Genomic DNA, 23,226 nt, shown 5'->3' with positions numbered 1-23,226 from the left:
TTGTTTCGTGTAATGTTATTGGTTATTATATTACTCACTTTGATAAAACACAAGTACAAAAGCAGTGTACATTTTCGGAATAAGTGTAATGCAAGCTAGCTTATGGTCAAATATTTCATGCATGTTCAGGACGATAAACGCTGAATAGGAAATTCATACTGTGACCTACATGTATTTATATTCGTCTTTATGTCAGTTCTTAACTTTTTTAAATATATGTATACCTTTTACTCTATCAAATGCTCAACTAATACGATAATCTTATATTCTATTGAATAACATTAACGTAACTCAGAAAAAGGTCGGGTGCGGAGGGTATATAATTATATCCTGATTATCTGTTAATACAATGTATTGCTATTCAAAAGACAATCTTTCTGAATTTTTCATTCGATTCAATTAAAATTGTTAAAAAAATAACCACTTTTCCGCGATAGAAATGACATTACAAATAGAAAAAAAAACATACCCCTCCCCCTTTTCCAAGTGGTACAATAAATTACTTACAATGTGTCTTGTATTTGTCATACACCGTTATCGAATGGAAACAATACATTTGTGTCTTACTTCATGCAGTTACAGTAATATTTTTATTGTGTATGGATAATATTTTTTAAAAGGTTTATATCTAGATTAATTAGTGAGTTTTATTTCACATTCTAAATGAGCCGTAGGGCGTATTAAAACCTGAACGCATTAGAAAGGAATATCCCACTTAAGTGTTGTCGGTAATATAAGATACTAAATTTTGCAAATCTTTATAAAAAATAATATTTTTTTGACGGTATATAAGTCAAATAATGCATATCTTAAGGTTTTTCTTGTCGTAGAACACACCTCGGGGTGTCAGGATTTCTCACAGAAAGACCTCCCTACGGTCGGTCTTTCGTTTGATCGATCCTGACAACCCTCGGTGTGTTCTACGACAAGGAAAACCTTAAAATAAGCATTATCTATAACATATCCCACTTAAGTGTTGTCGGTAAAATAGGATACTAAATTTTACAAATCTTAATAAAATTAATATTATTTTTTTGACGGTATATAAGTCAGATAATGCATATTTTAAGGTTTTTCTTGTCGTAGAACTCACCTCGGGGTGTCAGGATTGTTCAAAGAAAGACCTCCCTCCGGTCGGTCTTTCATTTGCTCAATCCTGACACCCCTCGGTGTGTTCTACGACATGAAAAACCTTAAAATATGCATTATCTATAACATAAGGTGCAAACTCTATAATAGGTTTAATGTTTTTTTAACTTTTATTTATAGTTGAACAAGGTAAATGTACATGTGATACACAAAATGAGAAAATAATATTCAAACAAATGTAATTTCAAGTCAGAAATATACTAGGAAATTTATCTAGGAAAACGCATGATTTTGGGATATTTCAATGATTTGTGATAAATAGAGTAAAGGAAAACATGATATGATGTGTTTACATATTTCTTTAAACGTCGACAATAAAGTAACAAAGCTACATCCAGAATCAATCATTTGGTATTTAATTCGAACAGACAATACAACCTTGATGCTGCACTTGTTTCATTATTCTTATCATGCGCAGCTATTTCTTGAAAAGCACGTCTAGCAGTGTGTTTATCACCTAATAACTGGTAAGCTATGCCACACATGATGACAGTATTCAACGAATCAGGATGTGAAACAAAAGAGCAACTTTCTAAAATTGTCCTATGAACCTGTTCGAGTTGTTTTAAAGACTCTCTGCTCGCTATAATGTCATGTAGATGGTAGCAACACAAGAAGCGGAGGAAATGTGCATAAGGTAACGGGTGAAAAATAGTACTGTCGCGTGAAACATCTTCTTGTAATTCTTGTGGAACTATTGCGGATTTATGGTCAATTTCAAAGCAACGAGTTGCTGATAATCTTAAAATTGTAGGAAGTGATTCTTTATTCATCAGTTTCACAACATGCTGTTTGGTATTATCAGGAAGGTAGCTATTATTGAAAACTCTAAGATAGATTGTGTCATCTGTGTATTTCCCCGTTGTATATGTTAATACAGTTAATGTGGCTAAGTAATTTCCGGCAGCATAGAAGAAAGAAGCTAACATCAGCAGTCCAGTTATTGCATCTGAATGTAAACCGATTAGTAAATGACTTAGATCATTTTTGTAAATTAAGTAACGGTGTTTGTTTGTTGAACTGTATGATTGGTGTGTTTTTGCGGGAACAACTTTAAATGCGGCTGATATTTGTAAAGCGAATAACCCCTTCGATATCCGAGTTGGCAAGTGGTGAAGACAATTATACAACAGTCTTGAAAAGCTTCCAACTTTACCAGAATTAAGAATATGCACATATGTTGGCATAAAATGTTGTAAAAATCCGATGTTTTTGCTTATCAATGATTCAGTAATTTCGTTGCACTGGTCATTTTGCTGGTTTTGATAATCTTTTAGGGTTTCAGAAAATACAAAACTATTAATTCCTTGTCCATGTAAATTCTTGAGTATGGTGGTCAATGTTTTTGCGTTAAAATTACTGAATCGTGAAAGGAACAAATTATTATCAGGAATAAAATAATGTGACAATATTGAGTATCTTACACAGTAGAGCAGTCTTTGTAAACATGCCTTAAAACATGGTATCAAATTATCTGGTCTCCATAAATATGGGTCTGTTTCTTCTAAAATCCAAAACATTAGCGTTTTTAAAAAATATGAACACAATAAATCTTTCAAATCCTCATGTTTCTCTATTACTTCTTTCAGTAAGATTTTCAACAAAGCATAACATAGTAATTGGGTATGGCTAAAGGAAAATACAAGAAATTTTTCCGCAACTGAAAAAGAAATTCGCCATTGAACGTTTTCGTGTATAGATCCTTTGTAGCCTATCGGAACAAATAACACACCACACGATATTATTTTGGAAATGAGATCAGGTGAAGGCCAAGTTGCACGAGGTCTACTTACCCATGGTTTTGCTTGGCATATCCATGTGTCGCATTTAAGGCAAAATGCAACATCTTGTTGATCAAATTCATCTGATATACACGGTCCATGGATTTTGGAAGGCCTATATGCATTTGACAAATAAGATAGCTTATAAAGTTCACTTGATAATGCATATCCCAGATGATTTGTATCTAACATATTTAAAAGTGACACAGAAAGGCTAGCAATTGTTTGATTTCGATGATAGGTTAGAAGATATAATTGTGTAAAGCAAGGTGGTGTGTCTTCAGTATACATCATGAACGGTAGCCCCCTGCCTTCAGTTACAACTTCTTCTTCGGATTCATACACCTGAGCACAACGATCAATTACCATTAGATCTAAATCACTGCCGTTTAAATTGAGTCCTTCACCTTTACTTCCACTAGTTATAAATGTAGCATTTCGTCCAATGTCACGAATAACGAAAGCCAGTCTCCTTATTCTCACGTCTTCTTCAGATCCGATCTTCTGGCAAAGATATTTGTAAAAATTCAATGAGTCGCATGTTTTCATAGATCTTCCAGTCATTTTTGTATATGTTAATCTACAAAAAATACATTGTCTAAATACTACATTAGATTTCGTTTATATTGCCTAAAATAAAACAAGCATTTGTGGAGGTTTTATGGTGGGGGATATAATTGGCATTATATCAACAATACAGACGATCAAAGGTTCTGCATCTCAAGTCTTTGAGTGGAGAATTTTTTGCTTTAAACTTTATAAAAAAAAAAAAAAAAAAATTAAGTACGCTAATACATTTTGTAAAACTGTTTGCTATATTTCATATATGTTTTATCATTTAGAAGACAAATATTGCATATATAACATGTTTATAGTTAATCTTTAAAGTAAGGTATGCTTTATAATTCTTGTTTTACAAGTTCATATTTGCAAAGACACTTGTAAGATTTAAGATAATATTTTGATTTTCACGAATAATTGTGAAATTAAACCCAAACCATGAAATATATTTTATTTTCCTCGGAGTTCAGTATTTTTTGTGATTTTACTTTATACTTGAAATTTTCTAAACATTATTCCCCTTTGAAGGTTTCCAGAAAGTGAATTTTCATTTTAACTGAATAATCTTTTACTATTTCTCTTGTATTATCAGACTATTAAGCAGGATTTTTTCTTCACACAAGTATTTGACAATTTAAAAGCTATATAAAAAAATGAGGCACATCAATATGGTTAACTGATGTTCAAATCTAGTATATTTTTGCTCGTTAAACAAAAGAGGGTAGACCTGGAGTATGGGAGACAACCCCACAGGTATTGGAAGTCATTTGTGTGTTTTATCCTTAGACTAGGTGTACTTGAAACAGTGATCAAAAGTTAAATGTTGTTTAAAGTTTCTATTTAGAAATTGAAATGTATAAATCAAGAAAAGGACATTTACTGTTTTTTTTTATGTTAAATTTATTTAAAGTTAGTTTCTTTAGGTAAATTTCGGTAGAACATTTAGAAAACTTTGATTATTTATAATAATATATAAAAATATATCATGTAGATAATGGTAGGTATAGTAAAATGTATCACCCAAATGACGCGTCTTTACTGAGTTTGGTCATAAACCGAAATATAATGCAATACAGTAATGAATCTGATATTAAAAGGACGCGATTAGTACACATCGAAATACATAATACTTGTCGATACAATTTTTTGCCAAAACGTATATATACATTGTCCAAGAGACATTGTTAAAGCCTCTATCAAATTCTAACATTTCCTGTCAGTGAATCTGGTATACTCACATTTATGTTATAATTTTTTGTTTTAAACTTTCAAAAGACCATTTAATTAAATGTCAATACTATTTCTTGATAAGATAGGAAGTGTATGTTACACTTTGTAAATACCACTGTTTCTCAAACCACGCATCTTTTGAGGAGATACATGTATATAATATTCATAGATATGTCATTTTTTTAACATACTGGTTCCCATTTATGAGCTCTGTGTTTTATCTCATAGAGACATCACTCGGGAAGGTAACCAGTATAGAAAAACATGGTATCGACTAATTTCTATTTTATTAGGAGGCCCAAAAATGAAGGTAAGGGTAGTATAGAATTTTAGTATAAGTTTAAACTCTTAGAAGTTCAGGTCATATAAATGTTGAAAATATGCCCCACATATTTTATAAGCTTTGTTACAAACGTTAAAAACATGTTTTCATAGGGGTAAAAGGGGGGCGTGGTAGTTAGAAGCACTTACAGCTTTGTATAAGAATACTTAGAGATAAAACGGAATTTAAATCAAATTTTACTTTTGGTAAACAGTACATAGAAAAGACATTCAAATGTTCAGAAGAGCCTTCAAGCTGAGTAATGGCAGTGATGTGCTAGTTGAACTGCTTCCTGGATTCGTCAGCCACCTTTTCCTCGTAATTTGCTGTGTTGCATTTCAGACTTCATTCTATAAAATAAATGCATATGCAAAAATGCCTGCAAACACCAAATAAGAAATGAATCCACAATTTTGTTCCTGAACGACTTCGGTATTACCTTATCTTTGATTCAGAATTGATTTTAAGCAAATACTAAAACTTCAATCCAAAATCACTGTTTTATCGAAGTATTTGTTATAGTCTACTAGTATATGTTTGTAGCTACAAAAAACCTTTACTTAGTTTGGATTTAAAATTTCAATATATGTTCTTTTATTTTTTCAATCTTTTTTTCAATTATGAAAGATTCCTAATAAAAGAAATTTTTGGATTTCTGCACCTAAAAACAAATCAAAACGTTTCAAATAGTCTTAAACTCCAAACTCCAACCTTGCAAGTAAGATAGGGTGACTTCCTCCAACATGGATTTTGAAATACCAAAAAAAATCGGTCTAGATCTTTTATAGAATGTGCAAATTTTGAGAGTAGTAGGTAATTCATGTGCAAGAATTTTCATTTCAATTTAGGAAATGACATTTTTTATCATATTTATGGTTGTATTTAAAAAAAACCCAGAAAATGTTAGTTTGATAATTTTTTTTCAAACTTTATCATATATTGGGGAGGCATCTCAAATGTAAGAGCAGATAATTCAGATAAAGATACTTTTTACAGTAGAATGTGTTAGGAATTTACCTATTTTATTTTGTAGCTAGAAAACGGGTCCAGTGACCCCATTTTGTCTTTTTATTATCTGAAAACATACTATTAAAGCTTTCTTTTCATATTTTATCTCAAAATTCTATGGTGTAGTTTTATGACAGAAAATTGGGTTTTTCATGCATAATCTATACAAAATCTGTCAATTTTGAAAAACCTGTAGGGTGAAAATAAGCCTGGTGATCCTTTTTTTTTTTTTTTTTTTTTTTTTTTTTCAGCATTATATAAACTACATTTTGGCAAATTATATAAACTACATTTTGGCAAATTATTAAAACATTCTTTGAATAATAATTTAGACACCCCATCTACCTTAAACATCAAATATATGCAAGTTTGATTACACTCAGAATATTATCCATCAAAGACTACACAGATGACGAAAAGAAATCTGATTTATTGATTGTCTCTTAAATTTCGAGTGACACATATTTCATAAATAATATTTTAGTACTGCCGAGACGGTCGACTTGGATCAAACTATAAAACAGATTAGTGCATGACACACGCTGAATTAGTTAATGCACATCTAATTTGAGCAAAAAAAAAGGTAGGGGCATAAAATATAATGTAAAAGAAAAGTTATGAAGTGATTTCTTTTAGGTCAGTGTATATCTGCGTCCATTCGTTTTTCGTTTTGAAATATCATAAACAAAAACAAAAAACGAAAGTGTTTTCATTTTTTGTTTTTGATTTCTTAAAAACCAAAATGAAAAACAAAAGTGTTTTCGTTTTTCAGTTTTGATTTCACAAAACAAAAATCGAAAAACAAAAGTATTTTCATTTTTCATTTTTGATTCTCAAAAACTGAAATCGAAAAAGTGAAAGTGTTTTCATTTTTCATTTTTGATTTCACAAAAACAAAAAACGAAAAACGAAAGTGAATTCAATTTATCTTTCCCCACACTGTTTAATTGTCATTCCAAAAATGACAATGTTGTCATTTGTCATTCATTTAAAGGTCGTTAAAGTATACATGCACAGCGGTTGTCAGATCAATACTACTTTAATCGAAAATAATGTCGACGGATGCAAAAGTCTTTAACAATCGGAACAATATGGGTGCGTGAACTTTATTACTTTTAAGTTTAGAAAGGTCGATCCAAGATTATTAGAATTGATGATCAAGGTCCATCTGCCAGTATTTTACGAACTACGAGGACGTAATGTATCTTGCTTGATCAAATTTAAAAAATTTCCGCAATTTCACAATCAAACTGGGATATTAAAGCCTTCAATTGGTTTGCCATTAGAGCCTATAAGGTGTTAATTTTGCTTATTTGTGAAGACTATTAAGGTGACATTAACTAGATGCCGTTGATGGGGGATTATGGAATTGAGAATAGTGGACAAAATATATAAATAATAGAGATAATGGACTAAGAAATAAATAAAATAACTAGAATAATGGTGTTAAAATGTAATGATAAGAGAATACTTGTCAAAAAGTATAAAGAATAGAGAAATATGGCCTAAAATATCAAAGAATACAGAAATTAAGAACCCCGAATCCAGACCATCATACTAGTTGCCTTAATGAACGTAAGTTTGTCTCTGGAAGATTGTTATTGGTTATCATACGGTTTCTCTTTATTTCTATGTCTATTAATTGAGAAGCGTGCTTTCATTATTTGCCAACATTTTACATATCACATTATAAAAAAGACTATTATTTTCCAAACTACCATAGATTTCCGGTAATTGTTCTGCATAGACCAGACCACATTGGAGTCCCTGCAAATTTTTTTCAAGTGGACCTCAGTTACCCACCCTACCCCATCATTACATAAATGTTAATAAACAAATTTCTACGGAAATACTTCTGTCCGCACAATGTGTGAAAGGGAGCTGGGTAGCTGAAGTCTGCTGGAGAAAAAAATCAAGGTTGCTGTTTAGCTTATATTTTTTGAAAAATAGGTCCAAAGTTGGGGTCGAACACCCCACCCTTACCGAAAATGTAATAAAAATTGTCCTCACTAGGTGCAAAGGGAAGCTGGGTAGCTGGGGTCTACAGTAGAAAATCCAGAGTGTTGTTCTGCTTAGTTTTTTTTTCTAAAGTAGGTCTAAAGTTGAGGTCGTATACCCTACCTAACCCTTACCGGACAGTTAATAAAAAATTTCTGCGGCAATACTTTTATCTGCACTAAGTGAGAACGTAAGCTAGAAATCTAGAGCCTACTTGATCAAAATTACAAGTTAATTTATAGCACGGATCAATCTTTTTGAAGCTAATAAATAATTTACTTGCCCACCATACTTTGAATACAAAAAATAAACCTTTTGTCCAGTCATATTTAAGCGAAATCCACTAGTTCAGAGGTAGAATGTTTTGTAAAAACAGTTTTGTGTGGCAAAAAAAAGTTAAAGCACGAGTGCAAATTTCTTTTCTTTTAATGCAGAATTATTATTACTTTTCATGAACTATTTGACAGGATGGCGATAATAAGGAAAGCTTTTTCACCAAATAGTGCAATTTTGCCATCATTAAAAAAATCATAATTATTTACGATTCTATAAACACTCAAAGTGTTGACTATTTAAAATGTAAAGCGGACAGTACGGTGTGTAATATATCGAAAGCCATTGATTTTGCCTTTATATAACTAATAATTACATCAGATGTATGGTTCATTATAATTCGTTTTTCTGATTGGCTAACTGCACATCTCATGTTATTCCTTACGCAATTGCATTACATAATAAAGTGCAAAGGTGAATTTAATAAAAACTTGATAAAAATCGTGTTTTCATGATCCTAGCTAAAAAATGTAATTATAAATATTGAATGCTTCTTTTTGTAACTTCATAGGGTTGTAAAAGCGTTGACCGTGCGCACATTTTCAGAATGAAGCGCTTCTGCGTTTCATACAAAATGTATTTCGGTCAACGCTTTACACCTCAATGAAGTAACAAAAAAAAAAAAGCATTCAATTCTTTAATGAACCAGAAATGAAATGTTAAAATTCATTGAATAGTGTCTTTGACTGCTTAATTATATATTAAAAACTGATGATATAGTGGTTATATATTAATAAAAACATTTGAATATATAAAAAAGAAGATGTGGTATGATTTCCAATGAGACAAACTATCCACAAAAGACCAAAATGACACACACATTAACAACTATAGATCACCGTACAGCCTTCAACAATGAGCAAAGTCCATACCGCATAGTAAGCTATAAAAGGCCCCGATAAGACAATTTAAAACAATTCAAACGAGAAAACTAACTGCCTTATTTATGTAAAAAAAAATGAACGAAAAACAAATATGTAACACATAAACAAACGACAACCACTGAATTACAGGCTCCTGACTTGGGACAGGCACATACATAAATAATGTGGCGGGGTTAAACATGTTAGCGGGATCACAACCCTCCCCCTAACCTGGGACAGTGGTATAACAAATAACGAAGTCAGTTTGAGTCTTATGCAATATTTGTGTTTATATATTTGAAAACTGGCTGCTACCGACTGGCTGCTCGAGCCTGGTCTCAAAAACTCCGCAGTTTCATTACAGCCGATTACATTGAGTGTGTAGACAAAGGAAATATCTTTGGATCGCTTGTTTGTTAGCTGAACTATGAAGTAACTAGGTATACCACCCTCCTGTAGAAGGAGCCTAGTCCTACAGACAGATTGATTGGTTATCTGTCGAACTAGTCTACTCTTAAAGGAGTGTAGCTTACTTAACCTAATAATAAAAGCAAGCTAACCTAGGATATGCTACCTTTGCCTACACACTCAATTCAATTGGCTGTAACTTCTTTACATTACAGGTTGCAACACCTTGCCAAATCATTGGGTTCCAATAACCGTTTGGAAAATTAAGTCAATGTGCTTTCCCATAGGGTTTTATGCAGAACAATTACCGGAAATCTATTATGGAAACTTGCAAAAACAATATCAAAATCGAAATCTAACTGAACAATGAAGTTACTCACATTAAAAAAGGTTGAGACATTGAAGGCCAAATAATTTTTTTTATTCTTGCGTGTCTTATTATAATCAGACGGTAATTTTAGAGTTTACAAAGAAATTTAATATTAAGGTCAAGGATCAGTAAATAAACTAGTCCATAGATTTTTTTAAAATTTAGAACTCAATTAGATATTGAAAATATATATCAGAAAATGTAAAAAAAAGTATATGTCACCGACTTTGTTTTCAAGAAAAATCCTTTTTTAAAAATGGTCCGAGAGGGTACTAAATTACATTGAATATATAGGGTAAATCTATATTTTTCTTCTACAATTTTCGGTTTCTGGTATAAATCACGAGAACCGCTCCATAGAATTTTTTTTTTCAATTAATATTTTTTTCCTCTTTGTCTTACGAATAAGATGATATTAAAAAAAAATATGGTCACCGACTTCGTTTTCCCTGTAGAAGCGACGCAAACCCAACATTTTGGAAAAAAAACCATCAAAATTCGTGACGTCGTAATTTTTATTACATAACGTCAAGTTATCATGCTAATAATTTCCAACGTTCTTCGTGTTGATTATGCACGATGATTATGCGTTTCGCATTGATAGATTCTTTTTTTATCATAAGAGTCTGGATAATTATCATAAATTTTTATTTAGTATTACCAATATTCTTTATTCTTTATATTTTAGCACCCCATTATACACTTTTTCTTTTTCTTTCTTTTTTGAATTTTATTCTGCAATTTTTGCCCATTATTCTGTATTCCGTAAACCCCAATCAGACCCTCTTTTATGGAACATTTTAAAGAGAAATTATACGTTGTAAAAAATGTGATGTATGTTCATTATCAGGGTTTTGATCTTTATCAATATTTGCTCTAATGATAGTTGAACTTTGTCATTTTTGGGTAACCAATTCATAAATCTCTTCGACTATCTTGTAAGTCATCTGTTTACACCTTTTCTCCGTTCCGATATATGATTTGGCCACTTTTGAAAAAAAACCGGTTTATTTAGCAGCGTAACATGTAATAGCTTGTGTTTTGGTACTTTATCACGACAGAACGTGTTCTGTCCATATACTGCTGCTTAACATAGCATATATAAACAAACATTATATCAATGATTCTACAAATTCTTGAAAGAGTGTCGTGTGGTTATTTATACATCTTCAAGTTAACTAGTAAAACACGCAGACAAACTGACATCTTTGTTAATATCTTTTTTGTTCTGTATAAAATTTATTGTTTACAAGTCTACAAAAACGTTTTAAAAAGTTTACTAAATGTTTATTGTTCCATAAGTGTACATATGTATGCTCGAATTATATATAGAATCAGTACATGGTACACAACAAGCGACAAATAAAGGGCGGGGGGGGGGGGGTAGTAATTTTAGGAAAGTAAATTAAACTAAGGCTTTGATCCATGTAAACTTTAATAAAACTGGAAGTTACATAAGGGTAACAGGAAGATAAGAATATATTGCATCACTTACAACAACCTTTAAATTGATCAGTGATTTTTTATTCATTACTGACCAGCAACACCGAGATATTCCAACGATTTTTAAGGGTCAATATGAAGTGTGGACCTTAATGTTCTTTATCTTTAAATATAACGCTTATTCTGTAAAATCTTCAAATAACGATTTTGTAAAATTCTTCTATCATTACATGATTTCTTAATTCTGTACATGGTCTACACTATTATATAAAATAATTATTTTATTTTCCGTTGTTATTCTTTATAATTTTGCAAACGTTTTTGTTCAATTTTGACATTAGCCGGTATCCGTTATTCTGCAACTCCCTTTGAGATCTAATTATGTGTGACAATAAATTAATGTGCTTCTCTCTCTGAATTTCGCTTTCTCTCAAGACATTGCACGGTCTTTGTAGTACAGTGTATTTTCCAGAAAATACATCGTGTAAAAATATTTCCGAGGAAACCAAATATAGGTTGAGACATGAATGGTAATATTGTGTTTTGTTATTTAGTCCATCTACACAAATGAGGGGGACCTTAAACGGGACTCCGGGATCGGGTGTTTTTAAGCACGGGATTTCGGGATTGATCCTTTATGGATCCGGCTATTCTTTTTTCGAATTTCGGTATGGCGGGATTGAAATTTCTATAAATTCGGGACCTCGGGATTTCATGTTTTTAAGTCCGGGATTTCGGAATCAGGATCCCTGCACCCCCACCCCCGTCAAATGCATATCATAAGATGTCTTTTCCTTTTTAATTTTCTTTTGACCTTGTGTTGTTGTCTGGTTGCTGTCTTATTGAAGTACTGACAACTTACGGGATTTACATTTAACTTTGGGTACTGAAAGTCTGTGACACTGTGCATATTTTTCAGTCGGTGTATATAGTAGTACTATGATATAGAGGTGATTGATATAATCTCGTTCTCAACCTTCAAGTTTTATGAGTGAAATAGAATTGAGAACAGTTCTATTGTATATCTGAGAAGCTACTTTCAGCTAGGGTACATTTTTTTATTCGGTTAATTTTTACCCATATATATATATATAACAATTTCCTTTGAGGAGACAACCATACGAATCAATACTATTAGGATACTAAGCCCTGTATAAATCTTCAAACCATACCATGACTATTTATACATGTATCTATTTTAAGATTTGTGTTCTATTTTTAACATCGAAATTGCGGACGTGAAAGAAAGCACCATTACAAAAAAAAACGTTAGATTACAAAATGTAGCGATGGATTAATGATCGTGAAACATCATTTTTGCTTATTTTTAATTTGGTATAGTCTAAAAACTGTGCATGCATATTAAACAATTGTTCCAACCGTGAACAAGGTTAATTAATTTAAGTGTATTATAGTTTAGTGCCATCCATGACTGACTGACAGCAGCGGCGAATTTATGACCAGTATTAGTTTATGTGGTTCATTTCCTTTTCTCTAATTTGAAAATATTTTTACTTGTTCCGACAAGTGTGATAATTTTCAAAATATGGGAGATAGATAGTCTTACCGTACAATCATACTAAGTTTTGACTTTAGTATTCAGTGGCGGATGCAGGAATTTTCGAAAGGGGGGTAATACAATGTCCCAAACTTGCACCCCTTCTGCTTATTTTCTGCTAGACGATGTCTTTTCCCAGTGAATATAGGGTTTTTATAAGGACAGTTTTGACATACTACACATAGAATACTTCCGAGACCACACTGTTTTTTCTCATCACAATTATGTAAAAATATTAGTGAGCAGCAGTTTTCACACTTGATTAACTGGTCGGCAGATATACAAACTCTACCACCCTACGTCCTGATTTTCATTTTGAAGATCGTCTTCAGGACTGTTTTCATATTCATTTTCAATTTTTAGTTTTAGAAAAACAAGTTCATTCTCCTAGAAGTAACATACTTTCCGTCAAATTTACCGTTGACATTGTCCCATCGAAAAGTCGCCGGCTGCAATTTTAACATTGCAAAATCTGGTCAAAGGGACGTAATTCGTACAAAACGTCGCAATATTTCGCGGAATCCGCTAGACGGCGTTCATTTACTGTTACTTGACCTTAAGACAAAAAATTAATGTAGAGTTTCATAGGTGAAATTAACACTACAATACAAATAAAGGATTCTCAAAGGATCATGACTTTTGCTTGTAGTAAAATGATCAATCAATCAATCAATCAATCAATCAATTGATCAATCAATAAAATTGAAAATGGAAATAAAAAATGTGTCAAAGAAACAACAGCCTAACCGAAGAGCACAGCCGCAGGCCACCAATGAGTCTTCAACACAACGAGAAAATCCCGCAACCAGAGGCAGGCTTCAGCTGGTCTCTAAATAAAAATATATACTAGTTATGTGAAAATGGACGTCACACTTAACTTAAATAAAAAAAAAAACATAAAAAAACTAACAAAGATCAGAGTCTCCTGTCTTGGGACAGGCGCAAAAATACGGCGGGGCTAAACATGCTTTGTGAGATCTCAACCCTCCCGCTTTACAACTATATCTAGCTCATGTAGAATAAATAAACACACAACAATATGCACAGAAAAACTCAGTTTAAAAGAAATCCGAGTCCGATGACAAAATAGTAAACAAAAGAAACTACACAAAATGAATATGATTCATAAATTACCAAAGGACTACTAGCAGTAACTGACATGCCAGCTCCAGACCCCAATTAAAAATATCGAAATAATATATAGATATAAGAAGATGTGGTATGAGTGCCAATGAGACAACTCTCCATTCAAGTCACAGTGTGTAGAAGGAAACTATTATAGGTTAAAGTACCCTCTTCAACACAAATCCTTGGCTCACACCGAATAGCAAGTTATAAGGATCCCCCAAAATGACTAGTGTAAAACCATTCAAACGGGAAAACCAAAGGTCTAAACTATATATATAACCAGAGGCTATAAAGAGCCTGTGTCGCTCACCTTGGTCTATGTGTTTTGGTGATGGTGATGTGTTCGTAGATCTTACTTTACTAAACATTGTTGATGCTTACAATTATCTCTATCTATAATGAACTTAGCATAGTAGTTTGTTCTTTCCATTAACAATCCGAACTTTTCTGATTGGGTTCCATTAATATATCCACCAGAACTAGAAATTAAAGAGACAACAGACACGGCTTCCTCCGCCTCATTTTTAGACTTATACCTCGAATTTGACATACACGGTCATCTTAGTACCAGAATCTATGACAAACGAGACGATTTTGATTTTGAAATTATCAATTTCCCCCACCTTAGTAGCAATATACCAACTTCACCTGCATATGGAATATACATTTCCCAACTTATTCGGTATTCTAGAGCTTGCAGCTCCTACTCAGACTTTGTAAAACGTCACCAGTGTCTGAGCAGAAAGTTGATGAACCAGGGGTATGTCAAAGAACGTCTCGTCCTTTTTCTAAAAAAGTTCATCGGAAGGTACCCAGAACTTGTTGATAAATATTCCGTATCAACTTCACAAATAATACACGATGGTCTTAAAGTATAGATTTTGCGTACTGACGTTGTTTATCATCTTAATAACGTGTTATATTATTCTTTTATTTGTCTTTATTAATATAACTTTTACTGTTAAGTCTGTTTTTTTAGATATCCTTTTGACGTAACTCTGTGCTGATGTATCCCATCATACTTTGAACGACAAAATTATTTCATGATGTGACTCTGTACCTATGTATCTTGTCATACCTTGAATGACAAAATTATTTTATTTATTAATATTACTTTTACTGTTAACCCACTGTTTTTGTGATATACATTTGACGTGCCTCTGTACTTATGTATCCCGTCATACTTTGAACCGCACTATTATTTTATTAATTATTATTACTTTAACTGTTAAGCCAGTTTTTGTTATATCTATTTTGCGTGACTGTATTTATGCATCCCGTCATACTTTGAACGACAAAATTATTTCATGTCTACCTGTGCGAATTTCAAACGCGCAATTTTCACCAGTACTCAAAACCCTCCTTCCTTGATGGGTGCATTTTACATAGACAAATAAAATCGTATAATATAATCAAAATGAGGATGTTAATTTGATGTATGCCTTTTTGTGCTTCTTCGTTACATTTGTTGTTTTTATAGTGATTAAGATGATAACACAATGTTGACTGCTGTACCCCTATTTTTGACATTTGTACCTATTGTGTCTGTTTGTTTTGTTCACGCATCGGTTACAATATAATGGAATTTGATGCGACTGTCATACAAGTGAGAGGTTTAGCTAGCTATAAAACCAGGTTCAATCCACCATTTTCTACATTTGAAAATGCCTGTACCAAGTCAGGAATATGACAGTTCTTGTCCATTCATTTTTGATGCGTTTTGTTATTTGATTTTGCCATGTGATTATGGACTTTCCGAATTGATTGTCCTCTGAGTTCAGTATTTTTGTGATTTTACTTTTTTCAGTGGAAAATATTTTGTAAAAATGTACAAATTTATGAAAATTGTTAAAATTTACTATAAAGGGCAATAACTCCTTAAGGGGTCAATTGACCATTTTGGTCATGTTGACATATTTGTAGGTCTTACTTTGCTGTACATTATTGTAGTTTACAGTTTATCTCTATATATAATAATATTCAAGATAATAACCAAAAGATGCAAAATTTTCTTAAAATTACCAATTCAGGGGCAGCAACCTAACAACAGGTTGTCTGATTCATCTGAAAATTTCAGGGCAGATAGATAATGACCTAATAAACAATTTTACCCCATGTCAGATTTGCTCTTAATGCTTTGGTTTCTGAGATATAAGCTACATTTTACTCCTATGTTCTATTTTTAGCCATGGCGACCATCTTGGTTAGTTGGCCAGGTCACCGGACACAATTTTTTTTTTTATACTAGATACCCCAATGATGATGGTGGCCAAGTTTGGTTGAATTTGGCTCAGTAGTTTCAGAGGAGAAGTTTTTTGTAAAAGTTTCGACGACGGACGACGACGGACGACGGACGCCAAGATATGAGAAAAGCCCACTTGACCCTTCGGGCCAGGTGAGCTAAAAAAACGAGAAGCGAGAACGATATCAACAAACGACAACTACTGTTTTTTTGTGTGATTTTTTGATTACTTGACCAAATATTTTATGATTTTTTATTATCTAGGACTGCATTATTGATTAATCATTGATTACCAAGTTTAATAAAACATATGTGTGTATAGCAAACATATTAACTTTGGCTTGAAAGACGTCTATTTAATTGTTTTCGACTCGCTCTGCTCGGAAAAATTGACAAGAATAAAATCCTAAGATTGAACGCGTTCGTTCAACAATCTTATTAAAATTAATATATGTGTAGGACTCTAAAGTGCGATGGTACTCTAAAGTGCGATGGTCACGCTAAAGTGCGATGGTCTACGCTAAAGAACGACGGTGTATCACGCTAAAGTGAGATGGTTGTTTGTTCGCTAAAGTACGATGGTGTCTCACGCTAAAGTGCGATGGTTGTTTGTTCGGTAAAGTACGATGGTGTATCACGCTAAATTGCGATGGTCCAAAGGATAAAATTCTAAGTATAAAAACAGCGACGTTTAAAAACTCTTTTTGTAAAAGATAATATCATTATGCTAAGGTTTAACATATGTGATAGGCTTTACAATTTACCGGTAGGCTGAAGTGATTGTTTCTAAATTAACAAGTCCGACCATGTACTAATTGCTATTAAGGTAACTTATGTTTTGGAAAATATCATTTTTCATGTAAAATGAATTTTTAACAATTCGAAGCGTATAGAATATTTGGATAATTGGTGTAGATTGCCGTTCACACTAATGTTACAACATATCTTACATTTGTCATTGAAAATTAAAAATACAAAACTCGCACGTTCATTGTCGGAATATGCAACATTTATTTGTATAAGCTTTAATCAGGCTAAATGAGAGAAATGCAATGTTCGCCAAGCTTTCTCCTTTTTTTACGTAGCGAGTACAAATACATGTTTTATTTTCCTACACAGTACAACTCGAACTAATGTCTTAGCAGACAATTTATAATTCACGCATGAAAACATGTATTTTTATTTTACCGACGTTACTTTTCATTAAAAAATCGACGGAATTTTAACGGGGATCACAAAGTAAACTGCCACATAAACAATGATTCGAATGTTTCCGTTTGCTTCAAATAGAAGCAGAATAAGTATGCGTATACTGTTTTGTATTTATATAGTAAACTGGTCGACTGTAGTCCTTTCTTCCAGCACTTGAAAAAAAAAAATAAACCTTGTGATTTAGCCGACAAAGAACACGGTTAAATTAAATAAATTACTAGTAAGTAATGGACATTTGGTGTAAAATTTGTTAATCAAATATTCATAATCTATCTTCCGTCATGTTCATTTTTAGTTTGTATAAACGACTGTTAACGTCATAATCCAACTACGTTTCTAACGTCTATTATACTTTTGCGGACCATTGCACTTTAGCGTTTGGAAGCATCGCACTTTAGCGTATACCATCGCACTTTAGCGAGACCATCGTACTTTAGCGTCCCCATCGCACTTTAGAGTCCTACATATATATTAATTTTCTCATACACATAAGTATAACGAAATCAGAGATATACCTTTTAATTAGATTAGTTCGTCTAATTTACAAATGTAGTATTATCTGTAGTAAATTTACTGACTTCTTTAATAAAGGGTCTGAATAAGAATGTGTCCATAGTACATAAATGTCCCACTCGCACTATCATTTTCCATGTCTAGTGGACCGTGGAATTGAGGGTCAGAACTCTATATTTGGCATTAAAATTAAAAAAGATCATATGATAAAGAATATGTGTACTGAGTTTCAAAAAAAAATTATTTGTACATTAACTTCACTTTCAGGTATAGAGATGTGATTTTTTTCTGAGACAAGTGCTTGTGACATTCCAAAAGAACTTGCATTCATTCGATGTTCAGTACTTCAGTACTTTGATTGTTTGAAAACGAGGTAAAAATATCCTTCCACATTCGGTATGTGTTTTTGTTAGACCTTTTTTTTTTCTTCTGTTTTATATCGATCTCATGCGTTAAGCCCTTTTCCACTGATTTGTATAGTTTGTTCTTATGCTGTGCTGTAACAAAACTGTCCAAGCTGCTAACAAGCATGTTAAACGCCACAATATATTGCATGTGTCTGCTCCAACTCAGGAGCATGTAGTTCAATGGTTGTCGTTTGTTGATGTCTTTTATATGTGTTTTTCGTAATTCATGTTGTTTTAAAATAGGCCGTTATTTTTCTCAATTGAACTGTTTCATATTTTTCAATTCATGGACTATTGTAACCGACAATACCGTATGTTTTTTCTCATTGTTGAAGATTATATGGTTGCCTATATATAATTGCTTACATCCACTACATTTGAACTTTGTGGGATAGTTGACTCATTTGCATTAATACCAAATCTCCTTATTAAAAGTTGAGGGGTGTGTGTATTTCTTTGGAACATTTCAATGTTTTTCTCTCAGGTCACCCAGTTTGAATAGAATATTTTGACATTTTGCTGTGCTCTTGGATTTGAGTTAAGAGCTAACCAAAGCTCACGGCCTGTTGGTGGGTAGTTGATGACTATATGGTAAGCTCTGGATGTCTTTTTGAGTATTGCATACGGTGATTTGGTGATGTCTCAATGCCATGCATTGTCCCATTACTTTATATAGACAGCTTATCAGTCAACCTGATCTATCAAAGTAGCTCTCCTCGCCTTTTGTATAGTCAGACAAAAAACAAGATATAAACTGACTTAGCTTGGTATATACATGTTTATTTAATATGCTCATATAAATATAAAAAAGAAGATGTGGTATGATTGTCAATGAGACAACTCTCCACAAGAGACCAAAATAACACAGAAATTATCAACTATAGGTCATCGTACGGCCTTCAACAATGAGCAAAGCCCATACCGCATAGTCAGTTATAAAAGGCCCCGAAATGACAATGTAAAACAATTCAAACAAGAAAACTAACGGCCTAATTTATGCACAAAAATTGAACGAAAAACAAAAATGTAACACATAAACAAACGACAACCTCTGAATTACAGGCTCCTGACTTGGGACAGGCACATACGTTTTAAATGTGGAGGGGTTAAACATGTTAGCGGGATTCCAAATTCAAGTCAAATTGATATTTTAAAACAACATAAAAGCAAAAAAGTGTAAAAAAAAAATATTTTAATAAATGTTGAAAATATTATTGTGTTTGTGAGTGGAAAACTACTTAAAATTGTAGAAATATTCAAAAGTAGCTCTCGCGTTTTTGTTCTGCGGCTACGTTAATAGAACACCAATCAAGTAATCGATCTGCATGACTATGGCTTCAATATTCAATGGTATAAAATATCATGTTCTGCTTGCCGTAGACTCAAAAAGACTTCAAGTTGGAATAGATCTACAAAGACTAAAGAACGTTCAGGTGTGGTTTGGCATGTACATGCCCACGACACCGATGTCCAGATATTGTTCGGAAGATGTTTTGAGAAGTTACGATGCTACCGGACATGTAAAATTAAACTGTTACAGTGTATTACAGAACACAAAACTGGCTATCTTTGCTGTAAATACAAGTTAAAAACCGGACATGGTTTACATTAAAGCTAAAAATCCCAATCCCACGGCATCAAATAATTTAAATAAAAACATATGACCTTTAACATTGGAGGGCTAAACTAGCACTGAGCCGTGTCCAGGTCTTAAATAGAAAATAAAGAGATGTGGAGTAAATGTACACGGGACAAAATCGCACACAATATATAGAAAAAATACAAATTATTAATGAACAGGGCTTTTATTCCTGTTCTTCATCTTGAAAGGAGCTGGAGGGTCTTCAACGAGGAACTAGACCATTGATCCTCATTATACAAAAGTAACATAGGTTAGTGCATCGGACTACAAAACATAAGTTCCTGGTTCGATCCCCGTTCCGGGAAGAAAATTTCCAATCCACTATTAATAAATATGTTTAAACTAACAATAGCCACACACTTGACTTTGTGGATTACATTATTTTTTTCTTCATCCTACATACATTTTTGTATGTCTTCTGATATTGTTCATACATGTAAATACTAAAAGTCTTACACTGTATCTATATATTTTGCTCCGAGACCAGAACATAATAAAATAGATAAAACAAAACTTGTGCTTTAGATTAAAAAAGGGTCTGAAAGATTTTGTATCATTTTTCCCAGTTCTACTGGGGTCCTTGAGCCCTTCCCTCGCCAAAAATATATAGTTTGCTTTAATTGTAAAAGAAGCTAGTTACGCTTCTGTATTATCATCTTAAATTAACCTCTCCGAACTTAAAAGTAAAGATCACGCACCCTTATTGTTCCGATTGCTAAAGACTTTTGCATCCGTCGACATTATCTTCGATTAAAGTAGTATTGATCTGACAACCGCTGTGCATGTATACTTTAACGACCTTTAAATGAATGACAAATGACAACATTGTCATTTTTTGAATGACAATTAAACAGTGTGGGGGGGAAAGATAAATTGAATACACTTTCGTTTTTCGTGTTTTGTTTTTGTGAAATCAAAAATGAAAAATGAAAACACTTTCATTTTTCGATTTTAGTTTTTGAGAAATCAAAATTGAAAAAATGAAAATACTTTTTTTCGTTTTTTGTTTTGTGAAATCAAAAACGAAAAACAACACTTTTGTTTTTCATTTTGGTTTTTAAGAAATCAAAAAAGAAAAATGAAAACACTTTCGTTTTTTGTTTTTTGTTTTTGATATTTCAAAACGAAAAACGATTGGACGCAGATATACACGGACCCTTTTAGTCTATGGTTCTGATAAATAGTTAATGTTGTTAGAAAAAACTGTTTTTATATTCGAATAAATGCTAGTATAAGTTTTACATTGTAAATACAGTTATTTTTCAATTACGCCTCTTTTGGGGAGAAATATTTCTGGTTTTGTTCTTTTTGAGATTGTGACACAGTGATTATTGCTGTACCCCTATTTTGACAATTTGACATATTATGTACATGTATGTCTTGTTCATGCATCGTTGTAAACATAATATAATTTATTGCGACCGTCATACAAGTCAGAGATTTAGCTTTATTAAACCAGGTTCGATCCACCATATTCTACATTTGAAAATGCATAAGGTCTTTCCGTTTTGAGTTTCCTCGGAGTTCAGTATTTTTGTGATTTTACGTTTTTTTTTTTTTATATAATATTCATAAATATTTAATTATGTTAACGTACTGGTTTCAACATATGATATTTATGTTTCATCTCTAAGAGACATTATTTGGAAAATTACCAGTGTATACATGTATTAACATCAATTGCGACCACCTTGAAATATGGGGAAGACTCAAAGTGAAGGGAGTGGTAGTACATAATGGTAGTATAATTTAAAACTCTCAGAGTTAGAGGCAAATACATGTTGAAAATGCCGCACATCCTTATATTTTGACCTTTAGAAATTAAAAGTGCATAGGCCATTTTCTTTTATGAAATTTCATGTGTAATTAGTGCAAATATTTTACATTAGAACATGTAGAACGAAAGTTTAAATGTTTATCTTTATAAGTTGATAGTTTTTGTAATAGTTATATAAAATACGATAAAAGCATCGTAAAACATATCGATCTTAATATCGAATAAAATTTAAAATGAGATCGTTCATGATAAATAAAGCATTTTAAAAGTGTATTATCAATTTAAACTACACATAAAGGTGTGTAACGAGGGCAAATATTTTACACTAGAACGAAAGTTGAAATAATTAACTTTATAAGTTGAATGTTTTAGTAATTTCTATAGAATGAAACATCGCAAAACCTTTCTTAATATAAATCGATTAAAATATAAAAATTACCTTTAATTTGAAATGTTCAATCCAGCTTTGTTTACAAGGAAGGTAAATTCACGTGACAGTTGTTAATAACTGACGACACTTGACTGATTTTATCAACTTATAATTGCCGGGAGTTTCAAATTTATGTTTACATAAGTACTAAAGTACGATATGATGCGGTGATTTCGTTTTTATTACCTTAATCGCCCCATCGAACACATACTTATATTTTATATCATTCAAAAGAAGAAACCTTGTACTGTAACATTATGCTTGTCGTAAGAGCCTAATATGATCACATGTTTTCATAATTAAGGTAAACAATCATATTGCAGTTGTTATCGATTCATTTTACGTGTTTGAGATTTTGGATTTTGTCATTCCATACTCAAGGGACTCTCCGTTTTGAATGTTCCTCTGACTTCCGTTGTTTTATTTCTTTCCTATTAACAAATCTTTGGAAATGTTAAAGGGTTTTATTTTTTCTTGTCCTAATTTCTACCAAAAATACAAACGATACTGTTTTTCCTTTAGCAATATTTGTTTTATACATAAAAGTTAATCATGAATACGTTTTGTGGTCTTTGATATCATTATTGTCTCAAACAAATCATGAATATGTATATTGAGTAAGAATACTAGTACTTAATAATAAAACAAAAATACTTCATTTTTTGGTAAATTTTAGACGAATATTAATAAGAACCATAAAGTTCTGTGTGTTTAGTTGCCTGCGAGATGTAGGTCTTTGTTAGAGGTAAGATATCATAACATTTATAAGGGACAGGAGAAAGAAATCAAAGAGACTTTTGTACACATAGTTTTCTCGTTTGAATTGTTTTACATTGTCATTTCGGTGCCTT

General features: G+C 32.2%; 1 long non-coding RNA gene across 1 annotated transcript; it reads right to left on the bottom strand.

The window, feature by feature from the left end:
- Positions 1-1,224: 1,224 nt before the first annotated feature.
- Positions 1,225-22,477, bottom strand: LOC143083391 (uncharacterized). The gene is made up of 3 exons (XR_012980683.1): positions 22,385-22,477; positions 5,245-5,393; positions 1,225-3,510 (listed from the first exon to the last, which is right to left on the bottom strand). It is a non-coding gene; the product is annotated as an uncharacterized LOC143083391 (long non-coding RNA).
- Positions 22,478-23,226: the final 749 nt, after the last annotated feature.

The sequence above is a fragment of the Mytilus galloprovincialis genome, chromosome 7 (assembly GCF_965363235.1).
Source record: "Mytilus galloprovincialis chromosome 7, xbMytGall1.hap1.1, whole genome shotgun sequence".
Taxonomy (NCBI): Eukaryota; Metazoa; Mollusca; class Bivalvia; order Mytilida; family Mytilidae; genus Mytilus; species Mytilus galloprovincialis.
Note: the sequence above shows the minus strand (reverse complement) of the source record. Positions and strands in the feature narration are given on the sequence as shown.